Here is a 19,517-nt window from a genome sequence, read left to right as displayed (position 1 = left end):
GCCTAACTTGTAGAAAGTGGAACAGCCTCTGCTATCCAGCGTTTTGTATTACTCTGACCTCTTTTATATCTTCTGTTTATTAATAAAACTGGGCTTGAGGAAAGAGGCATGAAACTGAAATTAACAGTTTTGGCTTTATTTTGACTATCCTGGCTGGTGAATCTCATCTCCATCACCAGTTTATATGTGTAATTAGGGTAGTCTCTAGTAATGGGTGACCAAAGAGAAGCCAGGGAAGAATTAAACCTCTATTTCAAAACAGAGAATACTACTTCCTGGGAAGCTAGAACCAGATGCAATCTTCCAGAACCATTTAGTTGTAGATGGTCATTGATGCTTCCTCAGCAACAGTACAAAAGGTGGAGCCTGAGGTCTAATCCTAATCAGGGAGAATCCAATTCGACACCTCAAAACCTGTGGAGAGTCTGGTTTCAGAGAACATAGTGTCCCACTGAAAGCGCTAAACAAATATCTCCTGAAAAACTAACTGCAGCTGATAACACACTATTCTTGTATAACCTGCTCTTGGAAGAGTAAGGGGTCAAATCATTTCTATACAATGAAGTTTCACTGTTATACAAAACTCTAATATAAGCTATATGTCCCAATAGCAGTGGGGGGAGGGTTGTAGTAGGATTAAATCTGTTTTAAATAACTGCTCAAGGAACGAATACATATTTGTTACTAAGAGGTGGAGCAGAGTTGTACTCCTTTTCTCAGGGGATGCTTTTGGGCAGAGACCCTTAAGGAAACTGCCTGAATACAAAGAATGATCTGTAGTACAGGTTTCACTGTTAGTTTAACAGTTTAAATTCACCTTACATTTCATATTTTTGTTTCTTTGCTTTGCTTTCTGTATTGAAACTAGACCTGTTTTCTTAAACGAGGGATAATCACTGTTGGAAAACCCTGATGAGAGAAAATGAACTATGACACCAGAAAGGTCAAGTTAGAAGTGAGATAGCAGCTTACAGACTGAGGCCAAGGCATTTAAATAAATCTGAGGGCCAGTGTGAACATGAGGAAAGTCCCATGATTCTTAATCTAAATCCAGTTTATACAGTTCATTGCTTTTAACCTGTTAATCCCTCAAATAGAATGCCATCCAAATTCCTAGTTCTGTTTGTGCATGACCCAAATCTCCTTATACCTGTATTGGACTATATAGGAGAGGCATACTGAGATCTTTATTATCGCTGAAAAGAAATTCCTTTAATATTTTGCTAGGGTCAGAAGAAGGTTCTCAGTGGTTATTATGTAAAGGATTTGTTAGAACACAGATACTGTTTTACTGTGATTCATCTCTAAAGTATCTTCCTAAATATTTATCTTCACTCTCGCAATGCTTCCATTAATAGTATTATCTAGTGGTTATGACTTGCCTTTCTTTTCCCATTCCAACCTAAGGGTGAGACATTAAACACAGCTAAGTGAACGTCTATGGAAACATTTTAGATAATTTTCTCTGCAACTTTGCTAGTAAAGGAAGTTAATTTGTTTAAGGACATATGCCAGGATCCTTCCATTTAAAGTGTTTCTGCAGTATTTAAAAGCCTGTGTTCAGACCTACCCAGATGAGGGTCCATAAGCAAGTGACACATGCAATAGAGAAACCTTTTAATATAAAGTAAACCTGGGGGCCAGACTCCCGACAAGCTGGTGAAGATCGGCCTAGTTCCATTTGCTTCTGGGGAGCCTTTACCTTCAGCCAGCACAAACAAGAGGGTCCTGTGAAATGAGGAGTAACTATCACGTGGAAGCGGATAAGTTTCATGAAGCTGCAGCAGAGCCATTACTTCGCAGAAGGGCTGTAGCAGCAGGAGGGGGAAGCCCCTCATGTAGGCCAGTGAAGGAACAAGCAGGGCATGGCCACGCGGCGGCCACGAGGCAGGTTGAACCCAATGAAGCGCCTCTGCAGGGGCCGCCCGCTGGCTCCGGGCTCCCCGCAAACAGGGCGCGTAGGGAATGAAGCTGAGGGAAATTTCCTCCCCCCGGAGCCTCCCCAGCACCTTGCGCGAGCCTGGCTCGCGGCTGAGGCTCGGCACCAGTGGGGGGTGAGGCGAGCGCGTGCCGGGGCTCCCCCTCCCCAGCCGCCGCCTTCCCTGGCCCAGTCTCCCCCTGCGGCACATGAGTCTCCCTCCTCAGGCCCCAGCCGCACTCACGGGGCAGCGAGCCCGGCTCCTCAGCGCCACCGGCCACGGCCCAGCTCGACTCCACTCCGGAGCTTTGGGCAGCGGGACGCTGCTGACTGGCCCTTGGACCATCCAAAGAGCAGCCGGAGACAAGCGGGGCGGACTCCTGCCCCCTCCCTTCCCCCGTCCCTGTCCTAGTTATGGGCTGGGCCCGGGCTGGCCCTGCTCCCGGGGGCCTGTGTTGGGGCTGGAGCTGCTTACACGCGCTGCAGAGCAGTTCGGGCTCCAGTTACAGCTGAGCCCGGTGACTGCCTCTGTCCTGAGCTGTGACTTCCTGACCTGTCGCTGTCTGGGCGGCCGGGGCCGGGCTGCACCTGCACAGGGCGTGGGGAACTGTTCAAACATTTCACTGGAACAAGGCTATTGACTTGCCCGAAAACCCAAACAATCTTGTGAGTGCCCAGCTTTACTTCTTTGTAACTTTACAGCAGGTGAAAGCCGCCGCTTGTCTGGTTACTGCCCCTCACATCTCCCTGTTTACACACTGAAGCGTGTCCCGCAGTTTAAGCCCAGATTTGTCTTTTGTCCTTGCCAGCCTGCTGCTGTTTCACTTTTCTGGCTGCAAAACGGCATAGCAATGCTGAATCCTAGAGTTTAAGGTGAGCAAAACTTTATACACAGCCCTCTATGGGACTCACACAAGGATCACTGTAGTGGCTAAGTTCCTCAAATCTCTAATGTGTTTAGCCTCACAACTTCCCTGTGAGATAGGGAAGTGCCATTATCCCCTTTTTACAGATAGCCTCTCTGTGCCTTTGTTCCCTAAATCAGTGGTTTGGGGGTACACAGGCTTCCAGCATGTATATCAGCTCATCTAGATATTTGCCTACTTTTACAACAGGCTACATAAAAAAAACACTAGCAAAGTCAGTAGAACTAAATTTTCATACAATGACTTGTTTATACACTAAGTATTTCTATTCAAATTTATGTATTTTATAATTATATGGTAAAAATAAGAAATTAATTTTTTCAGTAATAGTGTGCTGTGACACTTTTGTATTTTATATCTGATTTTGTAAGCAAGTAGCAAGTTAAATGAGGTGAAACTTGGGATATACAGGACAAATCAGACTCCTGAAAGGGTACAGTAGTCTAGAAAGGTTCAGAACCACTGCCCTAAAGTGACCTGCCCATGGTCATCCAGGTAGTGTGTGGCAGAGCAGGGATTTGATGCTCACAAGGGATTTGATGCTCCTAGAATACTCAAGGAGTTAATAGAGGAGGTATCTGAGCCTCTAGCTATTATCTTTGGGAAATCATGGGAGATGGAGGAGATTCCAGAAGACTGGAAGGGGGCAAATATAGTGCCCATCTATAAAAAGGGAAATAAAAACAACCCAGGAAACTACAGACCAGTTAGTTTAACTTCTGTGCCAGGGAAGATAATGGAGCAGGTAATTAAAGAAATCATCTGCAAACACTTGGAAGGTGGTAAGGTGATAGGGAATAGCCAGCATGGATTTGTAAAGAACAAATCGTGTCAAACTAATCTGATAACATTCTTTGATAGGATAACGAGCCTTGTGGATAAGGGAGAAGCGGTGGATGTGATATACCTAGACTTTAGTAAGGCATTTGATACGGTCTCGCATGATATTCTTATAGATAAACTAGGAAAGTACAATTTAGATGGGGCTACTATAACGTGGGTGCATAACTGGCTGGATAACCGTACTCAGAGAGTAGTTATTAATGGCTCCCAATCCTGCTGGAAAGGTATAACAAGTGGGGTTCCGCAGGGGTCTGGTTTGGGACGGGCTCTGTTCAATATCTTCATCAACGATTTAGATGTTGGCATAGAAAGTACGCTTATTAAGTTTGCGGACAATACCAAACTGGGAGGGATTGCAACTGCTTTGGAGGACAGGGTCAAAATTCAAAATGATCTGGACAAATTGGAGAAATGGTCTGAGGTAAACAGGATGAAGTTCGATAAAGATAAATGCAAAGTGCTCCACTTAGGAAGAAACAATCAGTTTCACACATACAGAATGGGAAGAGACTGTCTAGGAAGGAGTATGGCAGAAAGAGATCTAGGGGTCATAGTAGACCACAAGCTTAATATGAGTCAACAGTGTGATACTGTTGCAAAAAAAGCAAACGTGATTCTGGGATGCATTAACAGGTGTGTTGTAAACAAGACACGAGAAATCATTCTTCCGCTTTACTCTGCGCTGGTTAGGCCTCAACTGGAGTATTGTGTCCAGTTCTGGGCACCGCATTTCAAGAAAGATGTGGAGAAATTGGAGAGGGTCCAGAGAAGAGCAACAAGAATGATTAAAGGTCTTGAGAACATGACCTATGAAGGAAGGCTGAAGGAATTGGGTTTGTTTAGTTTGGAAAAGAGAAGACTGAGAGGGGACATGATAGCAGTTTTCAGGTATCTAAAAGGGTGTCATCAGGAGGAGGGAGAAAACTTGTTCACCTTAGCCTCCAATGATAGAACAAGAAGCAATGGGCTTAAACTACAGCAAGGGAGATTTAGGTTGGACATTAGGAAAAAGTTCCTAACTGTCAGGGTAGTTAAACACTGGAATAGATTGCCTAGGGAAGTTGTGGAATCTCCATCTCTGGAGATATTTAAGAGTAGGTTAGATAAATGTCTATTAGGGATGGTCTAGACAGTATTTGGTCCTGCCATGAGGGCAGGGGACTGGACTCGATGACCTCTCGAGGTCCCTTCCAGTCCTAGAGTCTGAGTCTATGAGTAAGTCCTAGGTTAGTGCTCTAATCTCTGGATCATCCATCTTCTCCCCAACAAAGGCATAGTACAATACAGCATATAGCATAATGGGGCCTTAGCTGTAATACAGATAAATCATTTAAGTAAACCACTCACCTTTATTACTGTTAGCAATATTCAAAGCTCTAAGGCTTCTGTACACTGGTGTTTTCTATTCAGTTTCAGGTTTTAGAGGGGTAGCCATGTCAGTCTGTATCAGTACAAACAGAAGAGTCCTGGCACGTTAGAGACTAACAAATTTATTTGGGCATAAGCTTTCGTGGGATATAAATGAAGTGGGTTATATCCCACGAAAGCTTATGCCCAAATAAATTTGTTAGTCTCTAAGGTGCCACAAGGACTCCTCATTGTTTATTCAGTTTCAGTTTTTCTGTTCGGCTAAATAAAACCAGGTAGACCCGTGGTGTAGACCTTCTTTAAGGCATCCTAGCCTGTTTTTACTCAAAAGTAGGGATGTTGGAAATTTGCAGGGAAATAATGATTAAAATGGTGGATGGCTGCTATTTTCTTTTAATGGAAAGTTTTTTCAGCAGTTTTCACCCTGTGAGTGATGGATGAAATTAATTAAAGAAAGCTTCAGAAAAAATAGTTGACAGTAATATCAACTAAGGTGGGATGGGAAATGTTGGAAGCTTCACTGAATGGAACATTCAAAATGGTCTGGAAAGGACATTAGGAAAATGTGCTTGGAAATTTCCCATTGAGTTCACTGCAGGGGGTAAGGAGGAGAATAGGCTCATTCTGTAATTCTACCATTATTTTGCTGTTCACTGTGGGGTACACCTCACATACTGTGTGTTATTGTTTGTTTAAATGTTTTACATGTCCTGCATAGTAGAGTTTGTGGTTACTAGGCCAATACATATTTGCAGAAAGCAGCTAGGATTTACATCTCAAATCTAGATATCACAAACTTCAAAGGACAGAACCTGTTTGTACAGACATAAGACTATATTACATTTGACAATTAAAATGTTATAGCTATATCTAATTTGTTTTCCCATTAGCTTTAATGTCTATTCTAAATTGGCTACAGTATATAATATTTAAATCAGTACCTCTCATTGCAGGATAGGCATTGAGTACACCGCTGCATTATGTGCTCTTTTGTTCTTGAAATAAAACAATACTCTGAGATATGTTTACAGTATAGACATCTGAAAAGATCATTTCAGTGACAATACTAAAGTTGGTATTCCACAGTTTCTCTGAAGTGTCATTATCTTTGGTGCTGTATTTTAAAAAAGAAGAGTCATAAACCCATCATTTTTATAGGAGTAAATATTAAAAAAAATGACTAAGACTTAATTGATTTACAGCTTCCTGAGTAGCTTAATTTATTCTGCAATATAAAGTCATATTTGTGTATAATAGTTCATGCTTATTACCATAAATATAGAAACATATCAGTCTTATTGCTGAGAGAGAGACTTTTTTTCTTGAATGCTTGAAGTATGTCTCAGAGCTATTACGTTCATTATGCATTCAGATATGATGGCCTTTCTTGGTAGTGGCAAAAGCATACGGTTTTGGGAGTGAGATGGAGATTATTGGAGAGATGTCTGTCTGGAGGGGAGCTAATTCTTCTCCCTTGTGTACTCTATATTTGGATAATAAATCTCACCCTGTCTTTTGCTTCAGAACATTAATGACAGTTTAAAAAGAATTACAATGATTAGTTCATACCTCTGTTCTGAGATAATGTATTTGTTTATCCTCACAGGGTTTGTGATGAAATTGTGTTTGTTATAATGTTTGCAATGTTTGCTCTTGGAGCAGTTTGGATTTGTCTGTTTGTTTCAAGTTATTGTCACATATCCTTCCCTGTATTGTTGCCTGTCAATTTCTGGCTCCATGATGGAGTGTTACCATATAAATGTATTTTTTGCTGAGATTTTTATTGTTAGATAAGCATGATGAGAACACTGGGTAATCACTGGATATTTGCTGTAACTAGTTTGTAGCCAGATTGTGAACTCTTTCTCCCATTGGTAGGCAGTTTCTCAGAGAAGTAATCCCTTATGGGACCACTTGAATGAATAATGCTCACTAATGGTAGTAAACTGCTTCTGCAAGAAAATAACTTGTTCTGTCAATAACTCCATTCATCTTTTATCACTAAACAAAAATTAACTTTTTTAGTTTACATTTAGCAACTCATCAGCTGTCATGAGCAGCTATTATATGTGATCAATCAAGTCCTAAACTACAGACAGACACTTTTTGTTGCTGAGTTTCTGTACTTTTGGCTAAAATGCTAACTTAAATGTTTTTTGGAACTGTATGATGTTTACATATAAAATAAGCACCCCGACACAGAGCTGGTATTTGGGTATGTGTTGTGCTAGCACTTCTCTGTTGGCCCCATCCCCCTGTGGCTTAATTCTCCACATCCTTGCACTTTGTACAGTCATTTACACCTATGGAATGTAGGGGTTAAATACTACTAGTCTTTTGCACCCACTTGGTCTGGAAATACTATATAGTGAAAAAATCAGACCTTCAACCTGATTCTCCATTATGTCTGAGCTGTGTGACCATGGACAAGTCATTAAGTCTGTCTGGGTGTGACGCATGGCTAGAAAGGGTTAAACATCCTGTAAAATAAATAACCCTCAAAAGACATGTAGGGAAATAATGTTTGTGTTTTTGTGTATTTACATATGTATGACTAAGGTCAACAGTGTAATAAACAGTTCCTGTCTATGCTGTATTCTGATAATTCAGAGGTCAAAAGATGATCCTATCCTTTAAATTAATTGTAAACATGGGATATCTCAGAATTCATCTCTCTTTGAAATGTACTCTAAATGGTGGAGGAACAAGCAAATAGCCTTATGTTAATTCGTATAGCTAAGTACCCGTGATGAACCTCCTTCAGAGTCATCCTAATTACCTTTTGTTCATGAAGGAAATCCTAACTTGTCAAAGAGGACATGAAATTGTATAAAAGATCCTTGGGTCCTGATTCTGTCATCTCAGATCTGCTTAGACTTCATCAGGGGAAGTTTGAGTCACAGGACTGAGGTCCCAGTTATGCTGGTACGCCTGAATATGAGATTTGGACATTGGACTATGACCTATGAACTGAATTCTAAAGATTCTTGAAGAGAAATATCTTCAGGGTAGCTTTTGCAAGCGGTTTGCTGCAACTGATGGGTGTGGAAGTTAACTCCACTGTATAGAGAAAGCAATAGTTTGTTTGGAGGACTTGTTCCAGTTCTTAACTACCAGAGTCTTTCAGAGGTGTATAGATCCACTGACTTTGCTTTGGAAAGAGCCAGTGTGAATAATTTTGAGATGGTTTTAGATGGAATAAAAATTGTCAGGGAAATTGAACAGCCTGTGACCAAGAGGCTGTGCTTGACCAGCTTGTTGGGAAGACAGTGTTGTTGGGACAGGAATATCTCCATATTGATTCTTTGAGTAAGTGGTCTGTGACTCAGGTACTGAGGAAAGATTGGGTTACTGGTTTTTCAGAGCAGAACAGCTTTATGACTGAACTCATGAGGATCCAGGGGAGAACAGGCAAACTCTCACCCTTAGACACTTTGAGTTTGTTTGGTATCTCTTTAAAACATAGAAAGTCCAGTCTCTAAGTTGCTGGTGGTGGTAGATTCACAAGCAAGCATGCAGGAGAGCATCTGTGTAGATGTTCATAGCACAGAGGGGCTGCAGTTGGTGAACACACCAAGCCAGCAAAGGAATTCCTGTGAGCAGCAAGTTTCAGTTTTCAGCTTTCTAGGAAAAAGGTGGCAGGAAGCGGGGGTGATAAGTACTGGTGATGGACCTCATTCAAAGTCATCCTAATTACCTTTTGTTCCCAGAGGAACTCCCATCTTGTCAAAGAGTCACAGAGTCAAAGTTCCTATGACCTATGACCTGAATTCTAAAGGAACTCTTTGCAACTACAGAGATCACCATCTCTGCTATGAATCTGAACCTCGATTACTTGAACTGTATGTATAATGATCTTTTAACCATTCTCTCTCTTTCTCTTTTGTTTTTTAATAAATTTTAGTTTAGTTAATAAGAATTGTCTGTAGTGTGTATTTGGGTAAGAGCTGAAACATTCATTAGCCTGGGAGGTAATGTGTCTGAGCCTTTGGGATTGGTAGAACCTGTTCTTGTATGTGTTTGAAATAAAGATTTACAGAAATTTTCATCGTGTTTGATGTGGGTACCTGGATGGAGAGTTGAGGCTGGATCACTTTAAGGGAACTGTGTTGTTTGGACTTCTGAGTAACCCAGAAGGCAATAAAGAAGCTGTTTTATGCTGGCTTGGCAAATCTATCCACCAGCTTTATGGGGATTGTCTGCCCCATTCTTTACAGTTCACCCTAATTGAGTGACCACAGCTGGCTCCCCATTGGGACCCCAGTCACTCTGTACATTGGGGATAATAAAAAATCCCCTATAGGGTTACTATGAGAATAAATCCATTAATCTTTGTGAGGGGCCCAGATACCACTGGTTTCAGAGTAGCAACCGTGTTAGTCTGTATCCGCAAAAAGAACAGGAGTACTGTGGCACCTTTGAGACTAACAAATTTATTTGAGCATAGGCTTCCGTGGACTTATGCTCAAATAAATTTGTTAGTCTCGAAGATGCCACATGTACTCCTGTTCTTTTTTCAGATACCACTGTGATGGGCATATAAATACCAAGATAAATAAAGTAAAAACACCATGGCATTTTCCATAAAAAATACTGGTTTGCCCCAGTGTCCCTGGTAAAAATGGACACCGCTTACTGTTGTGTAGTGTACTAGATGTTGTTGTTTGTCACATGCCAAACATCAAAGGTGGCTACATTCCTCTGTTGTTATATGTAACTTACATAACTGATGAAGGATTTTAGGTTCCTTTATAATGAAAGGTGCACCTAAGTGTAAAATATTATAAGAATATAGACATTTAGAAACACACTGTTAAATAAGATCTTAAAATTATATTTTAGTATATTAAATGTATAAGTTAAAGCTAAATTCTGCTTTCCAATATCCATGTGCAACCTTATAGATTTCTGTGAATAACTGAGAGCAGATATTGGGCCTTAAAGTTTTTCTTAAATACTTGTGAGAACATCTGCATGTAAAAACAGGCGTGCCTGCCAATCTCTGTTCATTTCAAAGTGTATATTAAAGCAAACAGCAGAATGGTGACATCTGAAATAGTACAACTGCTGCTCTGCTATCTTTAGACACAGCTCTGGGAAAGAGTGGAATGAGGGAGGAGGGAAGGCATGAGTGCTGAGGAGGTGGCAGTATAATAGTTTGGCTGTCTATATTTCTTAGCAGGTGGGTTGGATGAGTGCTTCTATTACTTCCCTGGCAAAGTATTGGTTTTTAGCTCAGATGGTTATATGTCTGAAGTATTGGTTGTTCTTTATCATAATGATACACCAGAAGATAGAGTTCCTGGAGCTACCACAGTATTAGGTGGCAAAATCCACTTGAACATGGAGTTTGAGGAAGTGGAACTCTGTAATTTGTCTTTCCTCTCCATTCCCACAACCCGCATGACCTAGTAGTCATAAGTGTTAGCAGATTTTGTATCATGGTGGTTGGGGGTGATCTGCTGTCACATAAAAAATATGAACACTATTTATTTCTCAGCAGTGGAGATGGAGGGGCTGGTTTTTCTCGTATGTGGGTTTTATAATGGTATAACTGAGTTGACTTCAGTGGAGTTACCCTGATTTTACTGCCATGTGAAAAGAAGATCAGGACCTGAATGTATTATAGAAACTAATTCCTTACTTTGGCCACTAATGAAGATGAAGAAAGGCTCAGTTTTAAGCAATGCCAGAAAAATAAAAAATGTGCTCTAAAAATGTCAAGTGTATTGTAAAAGAAATGAATTCCTGATCACTGTGAGCTTGATAGTCTTCAGGTCTACAGTAACTGAAAATAACAGCTGTGACTGGTGATGGTGAGAATGTAAAGCTGACCATTTATAGTAAGAGCAGGGAATGAGCCAATGATGATTCAGTCAGATGTTTCTGTTCTGTTGAAACTAATGAGAAATGGATGGAACATTCCTTGTTTAATATAGCCCAAGATGAATATGCTTTCTGTTCAGTTATATATTTTATGGAATGTTATAGGTGATCAGTTTCTTTTTGTTGATGAACTGCTTTTATGGTTTTGAAAAAAAATTAAAGTATTTCCTTTAGAAATACAGACTCCTGCTGTGTATGTGCATTAATGTTTTCCATTAACATTTTGTAAAAGTTCAGGGCCAGAACTTGTGACTCCATTGACTTCAGTATAGCTATGTCAATTTATACCACCTGAGGTTCTGCCTCTCAGAGTACACTTGGTTCTAATTTTCCATTACAACAAATGAATAATAGCTATTGATGTTAGTGAGAGTTGTTTATGTGAAGCCCAGGGGTGGGCAAACTTTTTTGGCCCGAGGGTCACATTGGGATTGCAAAACTTGCATTGGGAGGGCCGAATAGGGAAGGCTGTGCCTCCTCAAACAGCCTGGCCCCTGCCCCCTCCCACTTACCACCCCCTGACTGCCCCCCTCAGAATCCCTGACCCATCCAACCCCCCCTGCTCCTTGTCCTGTAACTGCCCCCAGGACCCCACCCCCGATCCAACCCCTCTTGCTCCCAGTCCCCTGACTGCTCTGACCCCTATCCACACCCCCGCCCCCTGACAGGCCCTCTGGGACTCCAATGCTTATCCAACCCCTCCATCCCCCAACCGCCCCCCCAGAACCTCCGCTCCCTGTTCCCTGACTGCCCCCCGGGACTCCCTGCCCCTTATCTAACCCCCCCCGGCCCTGCCCCTCCCTTACCCTGGCGCTTAGAGCAGCATGTCTGGCAGTCATGCCACCTGGTCAAAGCCAGACACGCTGTCACACTGCTCGGCAGGAGTGTGCAATCCCACCACCCAGAGCACTGCCCGCACGGCGGCATGGCTGTGTGGGAGGGACCAGGGGCTAGCCTTCCCGGCCAGGAGTTCAAGGGCCAGGCAGGACGGTCTGCGGGCCGTAGTTTGCCCACCTCTGGTGTAGCCCCTGCAGAACAGACAGCATTGTCCTGATTCTGCAGGACATCATGAGTTGGTGTGTTGAACAATAATTAACTTATCTCAAAAAGCAACAAAGAGTCCTGTGGCACTGTCATGGTATAATTCCCCACTCTGAACCTTAGCGTCCAAAAGATGAGGTACCAGCATGAATTCCTCTAAGCTCAGTTACCAGCTCAGTACTTGTAGCGCTGCCACCAACCAGGAATTCCAGTGCCTGCTACACTCTGGTCCCCCCAAAACCTTGCCCGGGGACCCCCAAGATCCAGACCCTCTGGATTTTAACACAAGGAAAGTAAACCCTTTCCCTCACCGTTGCCTCTCCCAGACTTCCTCTCCCTAGGTTACCTTGGAAGATCACTATGATTCAAACTCCTTGAATCTTAAAACAGAGAGGAAAATCCACCTTCCCCCCTCCTTCTCTCTCCCCCTCCCAGACTCTCCCCGAGAGAGAGAGTGATCCTAACACAGAGAGAAAATTAACCTTTCTCTCCCCCTTCCCTCCTTTCTCCCCACCAATTCCCTGGTCAATCCAGACCCAGTCCTCTGGGGTCTCACCAGAATAAAAAAACAATCAGGTTCTTAAACAAGAAAAACTTTTAATTAAAGAAAGGAAAAACAGTAAAAATTATCTTTGTAAATTTAAGATGGAATATGTTACAGGGTCTTTCAGCTATAGACGCTGGGAATACCCTCCCAGCCTAAGTATACAAGTACAAATTAAAATCCTTTTAGCAAAATACTAAATTGAACTCCTTCCAGCCAAATACACATTTTAACTCCTCCCAGCCAAATACACATTTGCAAATAAAGAAAACAAACATAAGCCTAACTCGCCTTATCTACCTAATATTTACTATTCTGAACTTATAAAAGCCTGTATCGGAGAGATTGGAGAGAAACCTGGTTGCACGTCTAGTCCCTCTGAGCCCCCAGAGTGAACAAACACTAACAGCACACAGAAAAACTTCCCTCCCTCAAGATTTGAAAGTATCCTGTCCCCTGATTGGTCCTCTGGTCAGGTGACAGCCACGCTCATTGATCTTGTTAACCCTTTACAGGCAAAAGAGATATGAAGTACTTCTGTTCTATTAACTCTTACTTATTTGTTTATGACAGGCACCTTATAGCATAACAGATGTATTGGAGCATAAGCTTTCGTGGGTGAATTCCCACTTCATCAGACGTCTGACAAAGTGGGTATTCACCCACGAAAGCTTATGCTCCAATACATCTGTTAGTCTGTAAGGTGCCATAAGACTCTTTGTTGCTTTTTACAGATCCAGACTAACATGGCTACCCCTCTGATACTTAACTTATCTCATAATCACTGACATTATATTCTGGCAACACAAGGATAAGTAGATTGCCATGATTCTGGAGCAAAAGCATGATGGACTGTAATGTCACAATAGACTGATGTCTGATAATCAGTTATGATCTGTTGAGCAGTTATGAAATTCCACACATACAGTATGTATGGTACGCAATAAGGTCTGTAAGGCATATTCTAAAAATTTACTACAAAGTGTGAGTTTGGTTCATTCTTTTTTTATTAAAAATATCAAGTACAACAGAAAAGACTTTACAGAGGTATTATACAGGTAAAATAAATAAAAATAAAATACAAATGCCAGGTCTTTTCCCAAAGGTTTTTTAAAGCTATTTTTTTGTTTGTCTTTTTGCATTAGAATTTTTTCACTTTGTGTGCCCTGTTTTTGCTGGAGGCAATTTGAACAATTGTTAGGGAAGGAAATGTCAGACGGACTATTGTTTTTTTTTTGTTGTTTTTCATTAATATTTAACTTAAACTCATGAAAAAGACTTAGAAGAAAAGTTCTGAGAAAGAGTCTAACACCTTTGTCCCTTCAGTTGAGGTAGGGCAGATTTTTTAGTTACCTAATGAGTCAACTGAGGGGAAAAAGTTAGCTAAGACTTGATCTTTCTGATATTGCTAACATAAAAAACAAGCAGGAAAAGAAACTTTACAAAAACTTTTATATTATATTGTAAAGGAGCAAATAAAATTTCAAGCTTTTTTTCCCCTTTACAGGTCACCTTTAACAATAATTTATTTAAACTGCATAGCACAGTCAAGTCTAGCAGACTCTCCACAAGTGAGGTTCCCTCATGGATTTATAGAAGTAGCATGCATTCTTACAAAGGATTAATACTTACTCGCGATCTTATCATATAGTTTATCCCTCAACAAAGCTTCTCTTGTTTTGCATTGAAAAGGCAGTCATATTTAGAACTACTTCCACAACTCTTAAAATGCTTGCAGAATGTAACAAGCACACTTAACCAGGACTGCCTCCTTTTAGCTTTTGTAGTGGAGTTCTTCCCGAAACCAGGGGGAACAAACTCTCCTCTTGGCAGGGTTTCCATTTCACTCACACAGCCTTTCTCACTTACTAGTAAAAAACTTATTTTCCAGCGTTTGTCTGTAGCATACTAAGTCACACTCTCCCTTCCCCCACCCTCCCACATTCACACAAATCAGTCTTTTATAAACTTCCCATGCAAAAGAGGAAGAACAGAACGCTAACTCTTATTGGACCACAGTGCCTTCCCAAGCTAATATGGGGTCACATTGCAGAAACACTTCTTGCTAAACTTTCACAAACATAGGGGTAACTGTAAATAAGCCAAACATACAGATAAAACATTCTAACACTGAACATAATATCTAGTATTAAATAAGTGTCTATTTCTTCTAGTCCAGTTTCTCTTGGGTACTTACTTACCTCAACTGAAGGGAAGAAATGTGAGCATAAAATCTACTGAGTTATCATGTAACTCACACTATACTCTCTTACTGGAGCATGTTGCTGGCTGCTAGCAAGTGTGTCTTTGAGCTATAGGCAATCATAGGCCTCCTTGAAGTTGAGGGACATGGTAGCCACCTTTCATTCACACTAAATGAGGAAGTTATTAAATGGCCCGAAGTGATATCTGAAACAATGGAAACCACTGCCCAGCAGTGGGGTAATGTATACCACAAAATAAAAACCTTGGAAGAGAACCAAAAAAAGTGCCATCGTAGCTAAACAACAAAGTAAAAGAAGCAGTGAGAGACAAAAAGACATCCTTTAAAAAGTGGAAGTTAAATCCTAGTGAGGAAAATAGAAAGGAGCATAAACTCTGGCAAATGAAGTGTAAAAGAGTAATAGCAATTTTTTTTTAAGTACCTCAGAAGCAGGAAGCCTGCTAAACAACCAATGGGGCCACTGGCCGATCGAGATGCTAAAAGAGCACTCAATGACGATAAGGCCATTATGGAAAAACTAAATAAATTATTTGCATCCGTCTTCATGGCTGAGGATGAGGGAAATTCCCAAACCTGAGCCATTCCTTTTAGGTGACAAATCTGAGGAACTGTTGCAGATTGAGGTGTCATTAGAGGAGGTTTTAGAACAAATTGATAAACTAAACAGTAATAAGTCACCAGGAATAGATGGTATTCACCCAAGAGTTTTGAAGGAACTCAAATGTGAAATTGCAGAACTACAAGTTGTAGTTTGTAACCTATCATTTAAATCAGCTTCTGTACCAAATGACTGGAGGATACCTAAAGTGACATCAATTTTTAAAAAGGGCTCTAGAGGTGATCCCAGCAATTACAGGTCGGTAAGCCTAACTTCAGTATTCGTCAAACTGGTTGAAACTATAATAAAGAACAAAATTGTCAGACAAATAGATGAACATGATTTGTTGGGGAAGAATCAACATGGTTTTTGTAAAGGGAAATCATGCCTCACCAGTCTACTAGAATTCTTTGAAGGGGTCAAAAAGCATGTGGACAAGGGGGATCCAGTGGATATAGTGTTCTTAGATTTTCAGAAAGCCTTTGACAGGGTCCCTCACCAAAGGCTCTTAAGCAAAATAAGCTGTCGCGGGATAAGAAGGAAGGTCCTCTCATGGATTGGTAACTGGTTAAAAGGAAACAAAGGGTAGGAATAAATGGTCAGTTTTCAGAATGGAGAGCGATAAATTGTGGTGTCCCTCAGGGGTCTACTCATCATATTAATAAATTATCTGGAAAAAGGGGTAAACAGTGATGTGGCAAAATTTGCAGATGATACAAAACTACTCAAGATAGCTAAATCCCAAGCAGACTGCAAAGAGTTACAAAAGGCTCTCACAAAACTGGGTGACTGGGCAACAAAATAACAGATGAAATTCAGTGTTGATAAATGCACATTGGAAAACATAATCCCAACTATACATATAAAATGTTGGAGTCTAAATTAGCTGTTCCCACTCAAGAAAGAGATCTTGGAGTCATTGTGGATAGTCCTCTGAAAACATTCACTCAATGTGCAGCAGCAGTCAAAAACATGAACAGAATGTTGGGAATCATTAAGAAAGGGATAGATAATAAGACAGAAAATATCATATTGCCTCTATATAAATTCATGATATGCCCACATCTTGAATATTGCATGCATATGTGGTTGCCTGATCTCAAAAAAGATATATTAGAATTGCAAAAGGTTCAGAAAAGGGCAACAAAAATTATTAGGGGTATGGAACTGCTGCCGTATGACAAGTGATTAATAAGACTGGGACTTTTCAGCTTGAAAGAGAGATGACTAAGGAGCATATGATAAAGGTCTATAAAATCATGACTGGTATGGAGAAAGTAAATAGGGAAGTTTCAGTGGTAGTGTTAGTCTGTATCAGCAAAAAAGACCAAGGAGTCCTTACGGCACCTTAGAGACTAACAAATTTATTTGGGCATAAGCTTTCATGGGCTAGAACCCCCACTTTATCAGATGTAGGAAGTGAAAAATATAGGAGTAAGTATAAATACATGAAAGGATGGGGGTTTCCTGAGGTCAGTCTTGCGAGATAAATCAATTAATTGCAGGATACCAAGGGAGGAAAAATAACTTTTGAAATGGTAAGAGAGTGGCCCATTACAGGCAGTTGACAAGAAGGTGTGAGGAACAGTAGGGAGAAATTAGTATTGGGGAAATTAAGTTTAGGTTTCGTAATGACCCAGCCACTTCCAGTCTTTATTCTGGGCTAATCTGATGGTATCCAGTTTTTAAATTAATTCCAGTTCTGCAGCTTCACATTGGAGTCTGTTTTTTTGTTGAAGAATTGCCACTTTGAGGTCTGTTATTTATTTATCTCATTAAACTGACCTCACACTTGGTAAAGCAACCCCCATCCTTTCATGTATTTATACCTGCTCCTGTATTTTTTCACCTCATACATCTTATGAAGTGGGTTCTAGCCCACAAAAGCTTATGCCCAAATAAATAGGGAAGTGTTATTTACTCATTCTCATAACACACAAACTAGGGGTCATCAAAAAAAAATTAATAGGCAGCAGGTTTAAAACAAACAAAAGAAAGTATTTTTTTCACACAATGTACAGTCAACCTGTAGAACTCCTTGCCAGATGTTGTGAAGGCCAAGACTATAACAGGGTTAAAAAAAGAACTAGATACGTTCATGGAGGATAGGTCCATCATGGAGGATAGGTCCCTAACCTCTGTTTGCCAGAAGCTGGGAATGGGCGACAGGGGATGGATCACTTGATGATTATCTGTTTTGTTCATTCTCTCTGGGGCACATGGCACTGGGCACTATCAGAAGACTGGATACTGGGCTAGATGGACCTTTGGTCTGATCCGGTATGGTTGTTCTTATGTTCTTATGGCAAGGCCTGAGTAGAAGATGACCCTGAGGAGTTTTCCTGGAGGCTGATTACAAATGCAAGGGCTGCAGCATTGATTTGTTTGTGGCTGTCTTTCCACATGTGTATGAAAGGAACCAGAAAGTGAGCAGACAAAGAACTAGTGTGAGTGGTCCTGGCACGAAGCTGAGAGAGAAAGAGCATCTTTTGGGTGGAGTATTGGTTGGAAATGCAGGACTGGACATCCAGAGCTAGGAAACTGCCTCCTGTTGGATGTTCCTACTGTTATTTTCCTCAGTGGCCAACACCTGCGGCATGATCCAAACCCAATTTACCTCGGTGTGACATTGGATAGGTCATTAACCACTTGAGGAAGACGGCAGCCAAAGTTGGCACTCAGAACTATCTGCTCAGAAAATTGGCCGATTCAACCTGGGGTGCGAGCACCCAGATGCTTAGATCATCAGCCCTTGCCCTCTGCTATTCAACAGCAGAGTACTGTGCTCCTGTCTGGTGTTGCTTGTCTCACACAAGGCAGGTCAATGTAGAGCTTAACAAAGCTATGCGTATTGTTACCAGGACTTTATGGGCAACTCCATTGCACTGGCTACCGATACTTAGCAACAGAGCAACTTTCCCACATTTGCCATGAAAAGACCTGTGTCACACTGCTGGCTAAGATCCACGAGAATAGCGACCCACCATTGTACACAGACCTCTTTGACTACCAACCAGCTCATTTGTCTTCTAGATGCCCTTTATGGTCATTTATGCCACCACAGATGATGGTGGAATTTACTTGGTGCAACGAGTGGTCAGTGACGACAGTCATTAATCATTCTATCATCATGGACCCAACCTTCTGTCTACCAGGTTTTGGTCTGCCAAGCCACCTGTGTTCATCTCTGAATCAGTTTTGAACAGGACAGGGCAACTGTGCGGCCAGTATCTTTAAATGGAGGGTTTCTAATGACTCGCAGTGCAGCTGTGGTCAACTTCAGACCGTGTCGCATATCATTGTCGAGGGTCCACTTATTTATTTCAACAGCAGACTGTTGGCTCTCCATCTGGCTGATAACGATGCCATTAAATGGCTGGGCACATTATGTGTATGCCAATGACTGTGTTCAGAGAAACAGGACTTTGTGTAAATTCTTTGTAAAACAGGATTGCGCCAAATAAATACTTGATTGGTGTAATCAATTTATCCTGCTAACAGAAACAGCCCAGCTCAGGCCTGAATATTGGCTAACTGCTCAACCCCAAGGGGCAACAATGCTTTTGACTTGAGACCATTATGGCCCATTCAAAAGTTGACTACTCAGAGCTATTAAAAAGCATGCTTTGTATTGATTTTTTTTCTTTCATGTATTTAAACATATTATTAAGCAGTCTACCCTCAAATGTCTAACCTACCTTAACATTCCTATAAGTTAGGAACGTAGGATATAGAAATTGCCTTACCAAATCAGATGAGTAATCAACTAGGCCAGTATCCTGGCTCTGACAATGATTGCTGTTTGATTCAAACGAAGGTGAAGGAAGGTGTATTGGACAATGACGGAATAATCTGTTCAGTTTCTTCAGAAGCTCTGTCAGCTATTGTAGGCACCGAAACAATACGTTTTCTATCCATTACGTTATTTTATTCTATCTAATGTAAATGTGGATATTTTCCATATAAATATTTAATCCTTTTTTGAATCCTACTAAGTTACTGGCCACAATGGTATCTTGTGTTAAAAATAAATCTTTTATCAGTGTTAAATTTGTTGGCTTCCAAATTGTTGAAAAATGTTCTATAGATTTTAAATATTTATTTTTAAATTACTGCTGCTAGCTAATTTAGAAAGAACAGACCAAAGAGCCAAGTAGCTAATGATTTCA

The 19,517-nt window shown here is 41.0% G+C and overlaps 1 protein-coding gene across 6 annotated transcripts in view; it reads right to left on the bottom strand.

Moving 5' to 3' along the window:
* The window catches only part of CHDH (choline dehydrogenase), a 133,583-nt gene extending 127,520 nt beyond the window's left edge, over positions 1 to 6,063 (bottom strand). For 2 of the 6 annotated variants that reach the window (XR_007775243.1, XM_050960588.1), the window contains exon 1: positions 2,163 to 2,319. The gene's annotated coding sequence lies outside the window, so the exon portion shown is untranslated. Of the gene's footprint in view, positions 1 to 1,570; positions 1,744 to 2,162; positions 2,321 to 5,996 lie in introns of those variants that run through there. The other 4 variants (XM_050960593.1, XM_050960589.1, XM_050960592.1 and 1 more) reach the window with 3 other exon arrangements.
* Between the last annotated feature and the right edge of the window lie 13,454 nt (positions 6,064 to 19,517).

This window comes from Gopherus flavomarginatus, chromosome 6, assembly GCF_025201925.1.
Source record: "Gopherus flavomarginatus isolate rGopFla2 chromosome 6, rGopFla2.mat.asm, whole genome shotgun sequence".
NCBI classification, from domain to species: domain Eukaryota; kingdom Metazoa; phylum Chordata; order Testudines; family Testudinidae; genus Gopherus; species Gopherus flavomarginatus.
The sequence above is the reverse complement of the archived record's forward strand: the minus strand, read 5'-3'. Positions and strand labels throughout refer to the sequence as shown.